Source organism: Symphalangus syndactylus, chromosome 10 (assembly GCF_028878055.3).
Source record: "Symphalangus syndactylus isolate Jambi chromosome 10, NHGRI_mSymSyn1-v2.1_pri, whole genome shotgun sequence".
NCBI classification, from domain to species: Eukaryota; Metazoa; Chordata; class Mammalia; order Primates; family Hylobatidae; genus Symphalangus; species Symphalangus syndactylus.
The window spans coordinates 92,354,893-92,372,066 of NC_072432.2; the positions used below are offsets into that span (position 1 = coordinate 92,354,893).

Sequence of the window (17,174 nt, forward strand, 5' to 3'; positions counted from 1 at the left end):
CACCCCATGAGCTCCTACCTCAGTGCCTTTGTACTTGCTCTTCCCTCTGCTTGAAATGCTCTCCCCCATGTATCAACATGGGTGAGTCCCCCACTTCCTTCAGGCTTCTGTTCGAGAGGCATCTTACATAGTTCTTTCTTTTTTTTTTTTGAGATGGAGTCTCACTCTGTTGCCCAGACCGCAGTGCAGTGGCATGATCTCGGCTCACTGCAACCTCTGCTTCCCGGGTTCAAGTGGTTCTCCTGCCTCAGCCTCCCAAGTAGCTGGGATTACAGGTGCCCACCACCACGCCTGGCTAATTTTTGTATTTTTAGTAGAGATGGGGTTTCACCATGTTAGCCAGGCTGGTCTCGAACTGCTGACCTCAAGTGATCTGCCCACCTCGCCTTCCAAAGTGCTGGGATTACATGCGTGAGCTCCACCACACCCAGCTCAGAGCATCTTTTATCACTTATTTTGACAGAGCCAGGAAAGAAGCTTAAGTCCATGGTGCTCTTAATCACTTCTCTACTACTCCCATCAGCAGGAACTTCCTAAGGCAGAGTAGCCAACTTAAGTCAACATCTAGAAAATTCTCTTTGGACATTTAATTAGATTAAATTATTGTTCTACTAAAAAATGTATTAGACCATGTAAAACATGCATTCTTATTTCTACGCATTGGAGAAAAATAGCAAAGGAGATTTCTTTAAAAAAAGAAAGCCTCCACCATTTTACATTAATTAAAATACTCAGTTTGCTTTGGGCTTCATTTTAGTTTTCATTTTATTAAGATCTGAAGTGGTTTGGTTCTGAACGAGTCAGTGTTTTTAGAGCAGATTCTCTCCTTCAGGGCAATGAGCACCCACTAACGATTCATAACTTTATAGTCATGAAAGGAACCATGCAAAAACAAGGGAGAAGCCCCTGCCTTCTGCCAAAGTCTCATTTATAAACCGTCCCCCACAATGTATCACCGGGATTGTTTCTTAGTGTTTAAAGAATAACATTTTTCACTCATTTTTAATGCTTTATGGATGAGTAATTCACATAACATACATTTTATCCATTTAAAATGTACAATTCAATGGTTTTTAGTATTTTCATAGACATGTGGAACCATCACCACAATTTTAGAACAGTTTTCATCACCTCTGAAAGCAGCCACATACCCTTTAGCTATGTCCCTTTTCCATACCGCCATTTTTTCCACCCCTAGGCAGCCACGAATCTACCTTCTGTCTTTATAGAGTTTCTTGTCATGAACATTTCACATAAATTGAATCATATAATGTGTGATCTTTTATGACTGGCTTCTTCCACTTAGCATAATGTTTTCAAGCTTCATCCATGTTGTAGCATGTATTGCACTTCATTATTATTATTATTATTTTTGAGATGGAATTTCACTCTGTCACCCAGACTGGAGTGCAGTGACATGATCTCAGCTCACTGCAACCTCTGCCTCCTGGGTTCAAGTGATTCTCCTGCCTCAGCCTCTCGAGTAGCTGGAATTACAGGCACTGGTCACCATGCCTAGCTAATTTTTGTATTTTTAGTAGAAATGGGTTTTCATCATGTTGGCCAGGCTGGTCTTGAACTCCTGACCCCAAGTGATCCGCCCACCTCAGCCTCCCAAAGTGCTGGGATTACAGGCATGAGCCACTGCGTCTGGCCTGTACTTCATTCTTTTTTATGGCCATAACATATTCCACTATGTAGATATGCCTCATTTTCTTAATCCATTCATCAGTTGATGGACATTTGGGTTGTTTCCACCTTTTTTTCTATTATAAATAATGCTGCTATAATCGTTTGCATACAAAATTTTATGTGGGCAAATGCTTTCACTTCTCTTGAGTATATACCTAGAAGTAGAATTGCTGGACCATATGGTTACTCCTTGTTTAACTGCTTGAAAAACAGACTATTTTCCAAAGTGGCTACATCCTTTCACATTTCCACTAGCAGCACAGGAGGATTCCAATTTCTCCATACCCTTGTCAACATTTGTTATCTCAATTTTTGTTTTTAGCTATCTTAGTGGGTGTGAAGTGGTACCTCATTGTAGCTTTGATTTGCATTTCTCTGATGACTAATAACGTTGAGCATCTTTTCATGTACTTATTGACCATTTGTGTATCTTCCTTGGAGAAATGTCTATGAATATCATTTTTCTATTTTTTAATTGGTCAATTAATCATTTTATTATTATTATTATTTTGGAGACAGAGTCTCACTCTATCCCCCAGGCTGGAGTGCAGTGGTGTGATCTTGGCTCATGTAACCTCTGCCTCCTGGGTTCCAACAATTCTCATGCCTCAGCCTCCCCCAAGTAGCTGTGATTACAGGTGCCTGCCACCATGCCTGGCTAATTTTTGTATTTTTAGTGAAGATGGGTTTTTCCCATATTGACCAGGCTGACCTCAGATGATCCACATGCCTCAGCCTCCCAAAGTGCTGGGATTATAGGTGTGAGCCACCACGCCCGGCCTAATCTTTTTATTATTGAGGTGTAGGAGTTCATATATATTCTGGACATAAGTCTCTTGCCAGATTGCAAATATTGTCTCCCATTTTATGAGTTGTCTTTTCACTTCCCTGATAGTAGCACAAAAGTTTTCAACAGTTTTATTTCTTTCTTTTTTTTTAAGAGATGGGGTTTCACTATGTTGTCCAGGCTGGTCTTGAACTTCTGAGCTCAAGCAATCCTCTCATCTCAGCCTCCCAAAGTGTTGGGATTACAGGTGTGAGCCACCATGCCCAGCCAAAAAGCTTTTAGTTTTGATGAGGTCCAATTTATCTATTTTTTCTTTTGTCATACCTAACAAATTATTACCAAATTGAAGGTCACAAGTATTTTTTTTTTTTTTTTTTTTTTTTGAGACAGAGTCTTGCTCTGTCACCTAGGCTGGAGTGCAGTGGCGCAATCTTGGCTCACTGCAAGCTCCGCCTCCCGGGTTCACGCCATTCTCCTGCCTCAGCCTCTCCGAGTAGCTGGGACTACAGGCGCCCGCCACCACGCCCGGCTAATTTTTTGTATTTTTAGTAGAGACGGGGTTTCACCGTGGTCTCGATCTCCTGACCTCGTGATCCGCCCGCCTCGGCCTCCCAAAGTGGGTCACAAGTATTTATGACTCTATTTTCTTCTAGGAATTTTATAGTTTTAGCTCTTAAGTTTAGGCCTTTGACCCATTTAGGATTAATTTTTATATTTGGTGTGCGGTAAATATATTTATTTATTTTATTCTTTTGCATGTGATTATGCAGTTGTCCCAGCACTATTTGTTGAAAAGACTATTCTTCCCTCATTGAATAAAAGTTTTTGCATCACTGTTGAAAATCAGCTGGCTATAGGCGTGTGGATTTATTTCTAGACTCTCAATTCTATTCCACTGATCTATATGACTATCCTTATGCCGGTACCAATACTGTTGTTTTGTAAAAATAAGGTTTTAAAAACACTCATGATTGTGAACTTCCATTCACAATTGCTTCAAAGAGAATAAAATACCTAGGAATCCAACTTAAAAGGGATGTGAAGGACCTCTTCAAGGACAACTACAAACCACTGCTCAACAAAATAAAAGAGGACACAAACAAATGGAAGAACATTCCATGCTCATGGATAGGAAGAATAAATATTGTGAAAATGGCCATACTGCCCAAGGTAATTTATAGATTCAATGCCATCCCCATCAAGCTACCAATGACTTTCTTCTCAGAATTGGAAAAAACTACTTTAAAGTTCGTATGGAACCAAAAAAGAGCCCGCATTGCCAAGACAATCCTAAGCCAAAAGAACAAAGCTGGGGGCATCATGCTACCTGACTTCAAACTATACTACAAGGTTACAGTAACCAAAACAGCATGGTACTGGTAGCAAAACAGAGATACAGACAAATGGAACAGAACAGAGCCCTCACAAATAGTACCACACATCTACAACCATCTGATCTTTGACAAACCTGATAAAAACAAGAAATGGGGAAAGGATTCCTTATTTAATAAATGGTGCTGGGAAAACTGGCTAGCCATATGTAGAAAGCTGAAACTGGATCCCTTCCTTACACTGTATACAAAAATTAACTCAAGATGGATTAAAGACTTAAATGTTAGACCTAAAACCATAAAAACCCTAGAAGAAAACCTAGACAATACCATTCAGGACATAGGCATGGGCAAGGACTTCATGTCTAAAACACCAAAAGCAATGGCAACAAAAGCCAAAATTGACAAATGGGATCTAATTAAAGAGCTTCTGCACAGCAAAAGAAACTACCATCGGAGTGAACAGGCAACCTGCAGAATGGGAGAAAACTTTTGCAATCTACCCATCTGACAAACAGCTAATATCCAGAATGTACAAAGAACTTAAACAAATTTACAACAAAAAATCAAACAACCCCATCAAAAAGTGAGCGGATATGAACAGACACTTCTCAAAAGAGGACATTTATGCAGCCAACAGACACATGAAAAAATGCTCATCATCACTAGCCATCAGAGAAATGCAAATCAAAACCACAATGAGATACCATCTCACACCAGTTAGAATGGCGATCATTAAAAAGTCAGGAAACGACAGGTGCTGGAGAGGATGTGGAGAAATAGGAACACTTTTTACACTGTTGGTGGGACTGTAAATTAGTTCAACCATTGTGGAAGACAGTGTGGCGATTCCTCAAGGATCTAGAACTAGAAATACCATTTGACCCAGCCATCCCATTACTGCTGGGTATATACTCAAAGGATTATAAATCATGCTGCTATAAAGACACATGCACATGTATGTTTATTGCAGTACTATTCACAATAGCAAAGACTTGGAACCAACCCAAATGTCCAACAACGATAGACTGGATTAAGAAAATGTGGCACATATACACCATGGAATACTATGCAGCCATAAAGAAGGATGAGCTCATGTCCTTTGTAGGGACATGAATGAAGTTGGAAACCATCATTCTGAGCAAACTGTCACATGGACAGAAAACCAAACACCGCATGTTCTCACTCATAGGTGGGAATTGAACGATGAGAACACATAGACACAGGATGGGGAACATCTCACACTGGGGCCTGTCATGGGGTGGAGGTAGAGGGGAGGGATAGCATTAGGAGATATATCTAATGTAAATGACAAGTTAATGGATGCAGCACACCAACATGGCACATGTATACATATGTAACAAACCTGCACATTGTGCACATGTACCCTAGAACTTAAAGTATAATAAAAAAATGAATGAAATGCTGCTACATGTTACAACAGGGATGAACCTTGAAAACATTATGCTGGGCCAGGCACAGTGACTCCTATCTGTAATCCCATCACTCTGGGAGTCCATGGTGGGTGTATCACTTCAGCCCAGGAGCTCAAGATCAGCTCAAGCAGTCCTCCCATCTGAGCCTCCCAAGTAGCTAGGACTACAGGCATGCACCATCATATCTGGTTAATTTATCAATGTTTCTTTCTGAGGTGATGAAAATATTCCCAAATTGGCTGTGATGATGGCTGTACCTATTTGTGAATATACTAAAAACCATTGAATTGTGCATTTTAAGTGAGTAAACTGTTTGATATATGAATTATGTCTCAGTAAAGCTGTTTTTAAAAAGTGCTAAGATATAAAGCTTTTTCCTTTCTTCTGAGATCTTCCTGGGCTTGCAGTGGTATTTTTTATTTGCTGTTTAATGTTGTTCTGAATAAAGAAAAAATTAAATTAAAAAAAAGTCATGATTAACGCAGTCCAGGATCTCACAACTTTGACATTTTCAATAAATGAATAATTAATACTTAAATTGGCAAATAATTTGGCTCAAATGATCTAACTACCTATTAAAACCTTATACTATACTAGTAATGAATTATTATAAAGTTGGGACAAAATGTATATGACAAAGACTCATTTTCTTATCTGATGGTGTTTTTTGAAAATTAAAATCTCAAAATAAAATATTCAATTTTGTGACTAGAATAAAACTCTATGCCAATCTATTTTTTTAGCAGATCAAAAAACAGACCTTCACTCTTTCCATAATAAAAATGTCACCTTTCCCATACTGTGACCTAGAAAGTATTTGCTCCATTAAATTTATTTGCAGACTAGAAATAATTCAGTTGCTTTGACAGACTATGTACTTTTCCAAAAGGAACAAATAATTATTGGTGAGGACAGAGCTTATCAACATCTTTTTTTGTAGTCAAGGCTCATCACACTGAGGGTGTGTCTGCAAATATTTATATGAATTTTGTATTTGCCTTCCAATTACTTGACACCATGTAGACATGTTGATAGTAAAGGTCATTTTAAAATAGAAACATGTTGAGAAAGTAACCATCATATTTTGAAACAAAACATTAATGTAATGTGCTAATAGAAATCGTGAAACAATTGAATCAGGAATATTTTCTTGTTCTATATACCTTATTTATTTCAAGTTTTCATTATTCTAACTAGTATAGATTTCTAGTGAGCTAATTTAAAGGAACATAGTTTCACTGATGTGAAGTAAAAGCTAAAGTGCCCTCAGATGCCAAAAACCAATCCATACAATTTCTTTGGATCAGAGCCTGGCATAGCAGTTCACTTTGTTGTATACAATTTCATTGTGCATATTAAATAATTTACACATAAAATAATTATAGGAAGATGTAAGACATGTTAATTTTACAAAGTGTCTCCAATCTGCTGTAGACAATCATCATGTCATTACCTCACTTACAGAATAAATGGTTGTACATTAGGTGAACACAGAACTTAATCTCTAAGATAAGGAGACTACATATCACCTTTTTAAAACAGCAAAGTAACAAATTATTTTCTAATCTGAAACATTTCTAGAATAAGCAGGGGAAGAAGAAAAAGATGAGGGGAATGAGAAGAGGGAGGAGGGCAAGGAGAATGGAGGGAGGGGAGGAAGTATCAAAGTGTTCATACTGCCTTCCTTTATTGAAGCAGTTTCCAGTTGTACCTCATGAGTGTGGCTACAGCTTTAAGACAAAATTTTCTGTGTTTGCCCACCAAAAAAGTACAAAATGAAGGGTTCAGATAGTCCACAGACATTGCGGGAGGGGCAGGGGAGCAAGCAGGAAAGAAACCACACTAGCAGGAGTGAGAATCGAGTGAAGATACCATGCAAAGGTGGTTTAATGTCATTTGGGCAGAAAATAAAGGAGCAGCAGACCCCTTCAACATTTACCACTGTAATTCCCCCACCATTAGTATCAGGATTCAAAATTAGGCCTAACCCAAAGAAGGCTGACACTCTTGGTTTTGGCAAGATCCTAAAATCACCATACATTTATTCATTTATATAAGTATTTATTGATAACCTGTGTTCCAGGCTTTATTATATACATTTTTATATACTTAAACAGGTAACAGCCTATTTTACTCAGACCTTACTGAATAATTTGCTGCATTTGTTCTTTATTATTTTTGAAAAAGATACCAACTTTGGAGTAATTCAAACAAGTTATGATTTTAATTTGCATATAGTCTAACTTCCCAAATCTACTTCTCACCTGTATTTCCAGAAAATGTTATTAAACCTTGTTTAAGGGACAGCAGGAAAAATGAAAGTGTAATTTCCTAAAAAATGTGCTGTGTCATGAAGTAAGATGATCACGATGGAAAGCCAGATGCTGCCATTAGCTAACTCTTCAAGGCTTACTCTGAGGCCTGTACCTTGTTGGCAGTCTCTGGTGTTGGGGACCTTCATTCCTGCTCCAGCTAGAGGGCTTGGTGCAGCAACCTTAGGCTTCTGGGCTAGGAACATCTGCTTTATCTCAAGAAAGCTCTGCAGATCAAGCAGTAGCAGAAGGAGTGAGGAGGCAGCCTCCTCTAAACCAGGGCAATGTAATTTTGAGCTAGAATTGAGGCATGTACATATGTGCTAAGAGCCAGACACTGGGCTGTTCCCAGGGGTAACACTCTCTGTCTCTAGTGCAGGGTGCTAAGGCGACAGACCAGAGTGTGGAGAAAGCTGCATGTCCAGCTTTGACAGGCCAGATTTGAATGAACTGAAAAGCCTCTTTCCAGACTTCAAATATTTCTGCTTTTAAGTTGTAAGTTGGACTTGAGGCAGAGGGCCTGAGTTTGAATCTAAACTCTATCACTTACTTTCTATGTGGGCGCAGTTTCCTCATGTGTCAAATGGGAGAGATTAGCATCCAACTTGCAGGTTTGGTGTGAAGATAAAAGTGTAAAAGATAAGCCTCTAAGTGGCACATAGTGGTTACTCATGAAGGTGTGCTGAATCTGAATTCTGATAGCTGCTCTCTCTGTACAAGTGTGCCCCTGTGTTACGGCTTTGCATCTTTCCCCAACCCCAGTAAATCTGTAGTCAATTATCTAAGTCCTAGATTCCCATCTGGAATCACAAGAGGAAGAAAGAACCATGCAAACATACAAAGGGCTTCCCCATTGTGTGCCTCTAAATAAATTACGTGTGTGTGTGTGTGTGTGTGTGTGTGGTTTTTTTTTTTTAGATGGAGTCATGCTCTGTCACTCAGGCTGGAGTGCAGGGGCACAATCTCGGCTCACTACAAACACTGCCCACCACCACACCCAGCTAATTTTTGTATTTTTAGTAGAGATGGGGTTTGGTCATGTTGGCCAGGCTGGTTTCGAACTCCTGACCTCAGGTGATCCACCTGCCTTGGCCTCCCAAAGTGCTGGGATTACAGGCGTGAGCCGCCGTGCCCAGCCATGCAATTCTTAAAATTACATTCTTTAAAAAAAAAATTGCATTTTGGCTACACTTTTGACATATATGGTTCTCTGCATACAGGTCCCACAGATTTCTGATGCAAACTAAAAGGCAGTACAAATCTTGTAAAATCTGATTGTCTGAAGCCTCTCAATCTTTCTCCTCCTTTTGGGAGGTAGGTGTAGAACAGGGGAATAGGATTTGAAGCAAGAGCGTCATCAGTATGGAACAACGCAGTATAAAGCATGAAAGCTGAGCAAACAGTCAGATCTGGACAAGCTTCTTTCTCTTTGTTGCCAAATTTGGAGTAAAAAATGCCTCATCATGTCATGGTTGTGAAGATTGAACTAAATCATGTACGTAAGCTGCCTAACACCGTGCCTGATAAATAGTATATGTTCAAGAAAAGTGAGGTATTTTCATTCCCCTTCTGTGATTCCTAAATTCAGAGATTTTCCCATCTTTTGAATTTCCACAGCCGTCTCTGATACCATATATTATGTCCTCACTTGTACAGTATGATGTAATTGAGTATAAATCCTCTCCCCTACTTCTTTAGAACAGGCACTCTGTCTGAGCATCTTAGTATATCCCAGAGACCAAACCCAGTGCCCAGTTTTCCTTTACAGAATGAATAAGACATCCCCAAGTCATTAGGAGGGGACTGTGTATGTTTTTAAACAATGCTAGTTCTGTTATCCAGTTTTTGGTAATAGATTGTAAAGGCAAACCTAGCAAGAGTGAAGGAATATCAGTTAAGAGGAAAGGAAAGGAAATTCCATTTGCTTTTGCACACAGCAGGGCAGTCGTATGTGCAAGGGCTGACATGCCCAAGAAGCTGTTACCGCTCTCTGAAGGCTGAGGCTCTTTACTGTAAAAATGAAACTTTAGTCTCTTAGCTGAAGGAAGGAAGCACTTGAATAATCCCAGTACTCCCTGGAGCCCAGGGAAGAATTGGAGAGTCTTCCAAAGGGCATAAGAGAAAGGCAGGTATTATGTCTATTACAAACACTGGCAAATAATGTGACCTTACAGAGTTTTTAAGAGACCATAACATTGGAAGCCATCATGGTAAAATAATGTACCTTGGAAGTAGCTTTTTATGACAAACACTCAAATTTCTAATTACTGAGGTCCAACATATAGATGGTGATTAAAATCACAAACAAAGCTTCAGCTAAAATCACCATTTTGTTAAATAGAAACAGCCAGGGAAATAGTGAGTGGAAGTGGTTGCTTCATTTCCTGCACTAACATCATGGAACATGGAGAGATATATTTTCCTCCAGGATAGAAACTTAATGAAGTATAGAGAAATTTGCTAAGAGAGTCTTATTAAAATGGATCTTACTTAAAATTCTAAAGCATAGCTTTTAGTCTTTAAACAATCAAGACTCTGTATTTGGAAGGCATTAGGAAATAAAGTCACTTTTCAGTGGACTGAGAGGAATCCCCTGACGCAAGTTTGGCAGAAGTTTCCCTTGGATAATAGATAGGGAGTGCATCAAGTAATTCCAGATTTTATGCTGTGCTTGGTGCAGTATTGGCCATAGAACAAGTGTTAAATAAAATAATAGCAACATACGACATGGAAAGCCTGATTGATTTTCCCATACTTAGTGCTAAACCCACATACCAGATGGTAATACACACCCATAATCAAGCACAGAGCTCGCGTGGGCTGGGGGTTGGCAGCTCTGAGTCAGGTGGGCTGCCTTTTTTCTGGCCTTCTTGTGGAGGGGCTACACGACCCCCGCCAACAGCTTATGAGGGGCAGTGCCGGTGCCTTTGAGCGATCAGAGAACCCATGAATGGATAATCCATGAATGATACTGAATTCCTTCAAAGATGTACAAAATGACATCAGCTCCCTTTACCATGAGAAGCGACTTTCTAATAAGATCTGTAAATAAACCGAGGTACCTCAGCTAGAACAAGCACAGTTGGTTGCTTATGAGACACTTGGAAGTATTTATTGGCTCTTTAAAAAAAATTTGTCTTGAAGACATTATGCTGAGTGAAATAAACCAACCAAAAGAACAAACACAGAATGATTCCACTTAAAAGGGGTATCTACAGGAGACAAATTCACAGGCAGAAAGTAGAAATATGGTTACCAGGGGTGGAGGGTAGGGAAGAATGGGCAGTTATTTTTTTAATGTGTTTGGAGTTTCGATTTTGCAAGATGGAAAGAGTCTTGTGGGTGGATGGTGGTGACAGTGGCACAATAAAGTGAATGTACTTAAGGCATTAAGTAACTAACTGTAAATGTAAGAATGGTTAAGATGGTAAATTTTGTGTTATGTGTATTCTACCACAATTTCAAAATATATAAATAATATAGACATAAAAATCTAATAAGTACTTATTTCTTCTGATGATCAGTGAAAACCATGGTGATCTTTCTCGCATCATAAAATAATAGCAGATGCATTTTGAAGCATTTAAAGGCGGTCTTCCAACACTCTAATATAGGTGTTGGTTCCCATAGAAAGTGAGCTCATCTAGGGCGGAGTGATGTTGTCGTGATCTTTATGTCCTTGTGGCTTTGCACAGGTCCTTGAAACATGAGAGTCATAGCATCCCTGGGCTTCCATTATTAAGGCAACCCAAATGTTAAATAGACTCTTCAGTTGTACCAAAAATCAATTTTTCAGAAATCAGACCACTTACAAAGCAATTGAATTCAGCGGGAGGAGAAATGTATTTCTCTTTGAGATTTGAAGTTATATACATGAAACTTCAAAGAACACCAGAGCATTCTTTCATGCTGCACATGGTTTTTGAACTGAAGAGCTCAAACCTCTGGTGCTATGACCTCATGTTTCCCTGCAACTGTGACCCAGGACATCAAACTTCACGTTGGACCAAGCTTTGTGTGTGTTTGTCATTGACTCAGCAGAGAAGAACCTGATCAATAATCACTTGAAAGAAGATACTAGTTACATCTAAAAATGAAGCTCATGTTTGCATGATCGAAGCAGCTTCTCAGGAAACCTCATACCTTTCATTGATTATATTTCTGAATAGTGACACAGATGGCTTCCAAAACATTTCTTACTTGAAATTCAAGATGAGGCTGCTTCTCTTGCATTTATAGATTCTGCCAGGAAATTAAAGTTTTATGGAGTATCTTTGTGTATTAAGGGTTTTGTCTCCCCAGTAATGTCTCCTAAGTCACTTTTGCAGTAAAAGTACCATATTTTGTTAGTAAATTTGGGCTAGATCCTATGTCGAACACATTGTCTTTGTCAACCACAAACTGTTACCAAACACTTCCTGGGTGAAATATGTTTGCAATTCATAATTAATTGATTGGCTGAATTGCTATGGATTGCATAAAAAATTATTTATCGAAGTGGGTCTTATTATAACCCTATTGCACTTTCCTCTTTGTTGACAAAACCTCACATTACGGCCTCCAAACACAGCATTTTTGTTTTTAACCTCAAAGTGGGGACAGAAGAAGTGGTTGCTGCCTGTCCTCTGGATTAGTGATTTACAGGACTAATTGTCCATTCATTTTATCTCTCAGTTCATCCAGTTTTCAGCTCAACAAAAGCACATATTGCTTCATTTAGAGACATGATCACCATAGGAGGAGAGGAAAAAGCTAGAAGATTCATGAATGATTCTGGCCACTAACAAACATCTTCCAAGCCAACCATTCAGGCCAATTCTAAACTCCATTGCTGTGTGTGGGAACATGAAGTAGAATCTCCATTTTACTAACTTAAAAATCACTAAAGAGTTTGATATACTGCCCACATTTCAACATGGTTTAGAATCATGGAGATGTTTACTACAAGGGATATCAGAGATCATCATGTTCAGTGATTCCCATTCTTGGTTCTATATGAAAATCACTGGAGGCACTTTTTAAAAGTGCTGATGCATAGATCCTACTCCCAGAGATTCTTATTTAACTGACCTTAGGATGCAGTATTTAAAAGTTTTTTTTTTTTTTTAGTTTCTTAAATAGCCTTTAAAAAAAGTTTTTCAGGTAATTCTATTGCACCCTCTTCTCTCCTTGCACTGGCCTGGCACGTAATTAGTTTTCAATGAATATGTTATAAATGCATGACTGAATAGAGATAAATATGAGGGAACACATTATTTCCATATATGGAATTTTATAGAGATGGAATAAAATAAAGAATCCGGAAACAACCATTACAGTTTTTGAAGTTTGAAAATTTCTGAAATTCCAGAAACTTCCTATTTTCTTCCTAAAATGTCAAATCTCCTCATCATCACTCTAAGTCTCTTTTTCCCAGAATCCTCAACTAAAACCACCAGGCAGGTGTAAGATACAGACAAGGAGGGATGGCTTTGCCTGCGAAGACTTTTAAAGACAATAATAAACCAAATAAAACTAAAAAAAAAAAAAAAAGTTTTTCAAGTACTTGTAATGTGTAGCCAGGATTGAGAATCACTGATATAACTCAACTTGCCACCTGCCTCCATTTACAGAGAGAGGAAGGAAAGTGATTTGCTGAAAGTTGCAAGGAGACTGGCAGCAGTATGCAAGCGGGGACTTCTACATCCTAAATCTAGTACTTGAATCTTCTTGAAAATTTCTTCTATAAATTACCTTGGGCAGTATGGCCATTTTCACGATATTGATTCTTCCAACCCATGAGCATGGAATGTTCTTCCATTTGTTTGTATCCTCTTTTATTTCATTGAGCAGTGATTTGTAGTTCTCCTTGAAGAGGTCCTTCACGTCCCTTGTAAGTTGGATTCCTAGGTATTTTATTCTCTTTGAAGCAATTGTGAATGGGAGTTCACTCATGATTTGGCTCTCTGTTTGTCTGTGATTGGTGTACAAGAATGCTTGTGATTTTTGTACATTGATTTTGTATCCTGAGACTTTGCTGAAGTTTTAAGGAGATTTTGGGCTGAGATGATGGGGTTTTCTAGATATACAATTATGTCATCTGCAAACAGGGACAATTTGACTTCCTCTTTCCTTAATTGAATACTCTTTATTTCCTTCTCCTGCCTGATTGCTCTGGCCAGAACTTCCAGCACTATGTTGAATAGGAGTGGTGAGAGAGGGCATCCCTGTCTTGTGCCAGTTTTCAAAGGGAATGCTTCCAGTTTTTGCCCATTCAGTATGATATTGGCTGTGGGTTTGTCATAGATAGCTCTTATTATTTTGAGATACGTCCCATCAATACCTAATTTATTGAGAGTTTTTAGCATGAAGGGTTGTTGAATTTTGTCAAAGGTCTTTTCTGCATCTATTGAGATAATCATGTGGTTTTTGTCTTTGGTTCTGTTTATATGCTGGATTACATTTATTGATTTGTGTATGTTGAACCAGCCTTGCATCCCTATCGCAAGGATGAAAAACCAAACACTGCATGTTCTCACTCATAGGTGGGAATTGAACAATGAGAACTCATGGACACAGGAAGGGGAACATCACACTCGGGGGACTGTTGTGGGGTGGGGGGAGGGGGGAGGGACAGCATTAGGAGATATACCTAATGCTAAATGACGAATTAATGGGTGCAGCAAAACAACATGGCACATGGATACATATGTAACAAACCTGCACATTGTGCACATGTACCCTAAAACCTAAAGTATAACAATAAAAAATAAATAAAAAAAAAAAAAGAAAATTTCTTCTACAGTATTCTGCCTCCAATTCTGTTCTTTGGAAAGTGCAAAAACATAAGTAGAGTACTATCAAGTAGGTGATTTTCATTCAACCTAGAATAAGTCCAAATTGAGATTAAAGGACAACTGGAAAGTTTATTTTAGTTTTCATTTCAAGACCTGAATCATGATTAATCCAAAAGATGAAAGAATTCTATCTATGGTGAGGACTCTGCCAAAGGAAGACAAACAAAAGTCAGTGTGTGCCCTGAAGTATTATATACTTGTAAAATTATTACTATTATTTTTTGTAGAGACAGGGTCTCACTATATTGCCCAGACTGCTCTCAAGTAATCTTGCCTTGGCTTCCCAAAGTGCTAGAAGTACAGGTGTGAGCTGCCATGCCTAGCCATTAAAATTAAACAGATGAATCAGAGGCATGAAGTTTAAAGAAGAGAAGAAAACAAAATGAAATAATAGGAGTGGCTGTAATGAACGCTGGCCTTGGACTGATTCTAAAGATGATGCCATTCTGTTGTAAAACTCAAGTAATGAAAGCCTAAGAGAAAATGCAAAGGGCCAATAAATATGTGAAAAGATGGTAGGTCTCACCAGTGGTCAGAAAAATAAAAATTAAATTGCAATTTAATCGAAAAGATTAAGAAAAAGTAAAAAGATGATCATACAAGCCTGGTGAAGATGTGGGGGAAAAACACAATCTGATGTACATTTGGGAACTGTGTTGCTTCCAGATAGAATCTGAAGAACAGGAACGTGTAAGGATGCAAAAGATTCTGGGAGAGGAGGTCGTTGGGAAACATCTGTCATCAACTGTCATTGCCATTTAGATAGCTGAGCCAGTATATTTAGGTTCTTGTGTAGTGAGCATGGGTAGTTTCTAAATCAGCACCTGAGAAGCTCAGCAGCACTCGGGTTACTTTCCCTGTGTTTTGCCTCCTGCTCACATCCAGAGTCCACTCCAGCAGCAGATCTCAGGGTTATTCAACTGGAAAAAGCAATGCTTACTCACCTGCGTCTATCTGGAAATCCTCATCATCTTGCAAGTCAACAAGTTCTACCCTCCTGGATAGGAGACTTCCCACCAGCTTGGTTGCTGCCTACTGTTTACTGAGGGCTCACTGGTACCAGGCATACCATTTCACTTGCTCATATTGTCATTTTGTCCTCCAACAATCCTACAAAAGAATAATTATTTACATCCTTATTGTATATATGAGAAAACTGAGGTCCAGAAAGTTTAAATGTCTCTCCTAAGGACACCTAGCATGTAATTAGCAACAAAGATCCTCATTTTTCTGGTTTAGGAGTCTTACCTGATATAAAAGAGAAGTTTTGGGAATTAAGACGTATTTACTTTTCTACCACTTTCCTCCTTAGGGGGACATTGTATCTGTTGTGGAACTGGCCAGTGGGTGGGAGGCTAGCCCAGGTCTAGTGACACCTGCACCTGAGCCTGAGTCCCCAGCTGGCATCCTCTCATCCCTGACGCACTGCATCCTTTCTTGCCAGGGTCACTGCCAGCCCACTGCCTGTGCCACCTCCACTGCCACTGCTGCTGCCTGCTGGAGTCTGGCCTCTCTGCCCACGTTGGTGTTGGGGGCCATACCAAGGCGCTTCTAGTGCTCTAACTTTGATGCATTATGCCCTCTGCTTCTTCTGGGAAAATGGTCACAATCTCAACACTTTCACCCCACTCTACTCTCTTAAATTTGGGCCCTTAGGGCTGCCATCTATCAGCTCCCTCCCTGCGTCCCATGGAGAAGAAGAGAGAAGCCTTCCTCCTCCTATGGCAGAGTTTATGCTGTCCCTTCTCTCACAGACATGCCGGGAGAGGCAATACAATAGTTTATGGATATCGGAGAGACTTTGACTCCACCAAGATTCCCAGCCTCTTGATATGGATGTGGCACAGTGCACCTAGGCTTACGGGGTTTGGCCCAGGCATTCACCAATCAAACTTTAGGAGAATCTTTCATGAACATGAATCAACAATGAAGAATATCAAGGTTGACACTCGCCCACCCCTAACTTTGAACAAAGAATCAGGGCACTTGGTATCATGAAGAATTGCTTCAAGGAGATTAACCAAGAAAATCAGAACTTCAGGACTTTCCATGCCTGAGCCCTGGCCAGGTAACTGAGATGGGGGTAGGGGACCATCAGCAGGAGCCCTCTGCCGTTATTGGGGCATCCCCTGTCCAGAGTGGGTTCCTAGGAGGCAGAAAGGAACAGGTCTTGGGGAGAAGGTGCCACAAAGGGAAGGCTGCGGGCCCCGGAAGCAGAGGAAGCAAGGCCCTAATGTGTGTTTGCCACAGGTGGAGGAAAGCAATTTCACCTGGATGAGAGGCAGAGACTGAGAAAGAAAAAAAAAGGCTGGAGGAAAAAGAAAAAGAACGTCCTCTAACAGGAGAGATTTATTTTTTCTTTTAAACATTTTACAGAAAAGATAGAGAAGTGGGGAGGAGGGAGAACAGAGAAGTGAGGCTGATGGGTCCCTCGTCGGGAGGGGCCCCATAAAGGAGATGGGCGCCCAGGGACCCTATGAGGAGGCTCGACGCCTCCAGTCTGGGGCCTAGGATGACAGTCATCATGGGCAAGGCAGGTTGAGAGGCGCGTTTGCTGTTGCTTTTCCATGACTTCACCTTATCCTGAGCGCCAGGTCAGAGGGCTGTTCCGAGGGAGCCGGGGAACGCCTAGAAGTCTGTACTTTCCCATAGGCACCCACTTTTCTTCCCATTAGGCAACTCGCACCCCTAGGCTAAGGTGTCTTCAACACAAAGATTACCTCAAGGTTAATTATTTAATTCTACAAACAAGAAAAATAATGCAGTAAAGGGAAATGTGA

The 17,174-nt window shown here is 39.8% G+C and overlaps 1 protein-coding gene across 3 annotated transcripts in view; it reads right to left on the bottom strand.

Moving 5' to 3' along the window:
• Positions 1-17,174, bottom strand: part of PCED1B (PC-esterase domain containing 1B) — a 132,811-nt gene that overhangs the window by 88,544 nt on the left and 27,093 nt on the right. The window lies entirely within an intron of this gene.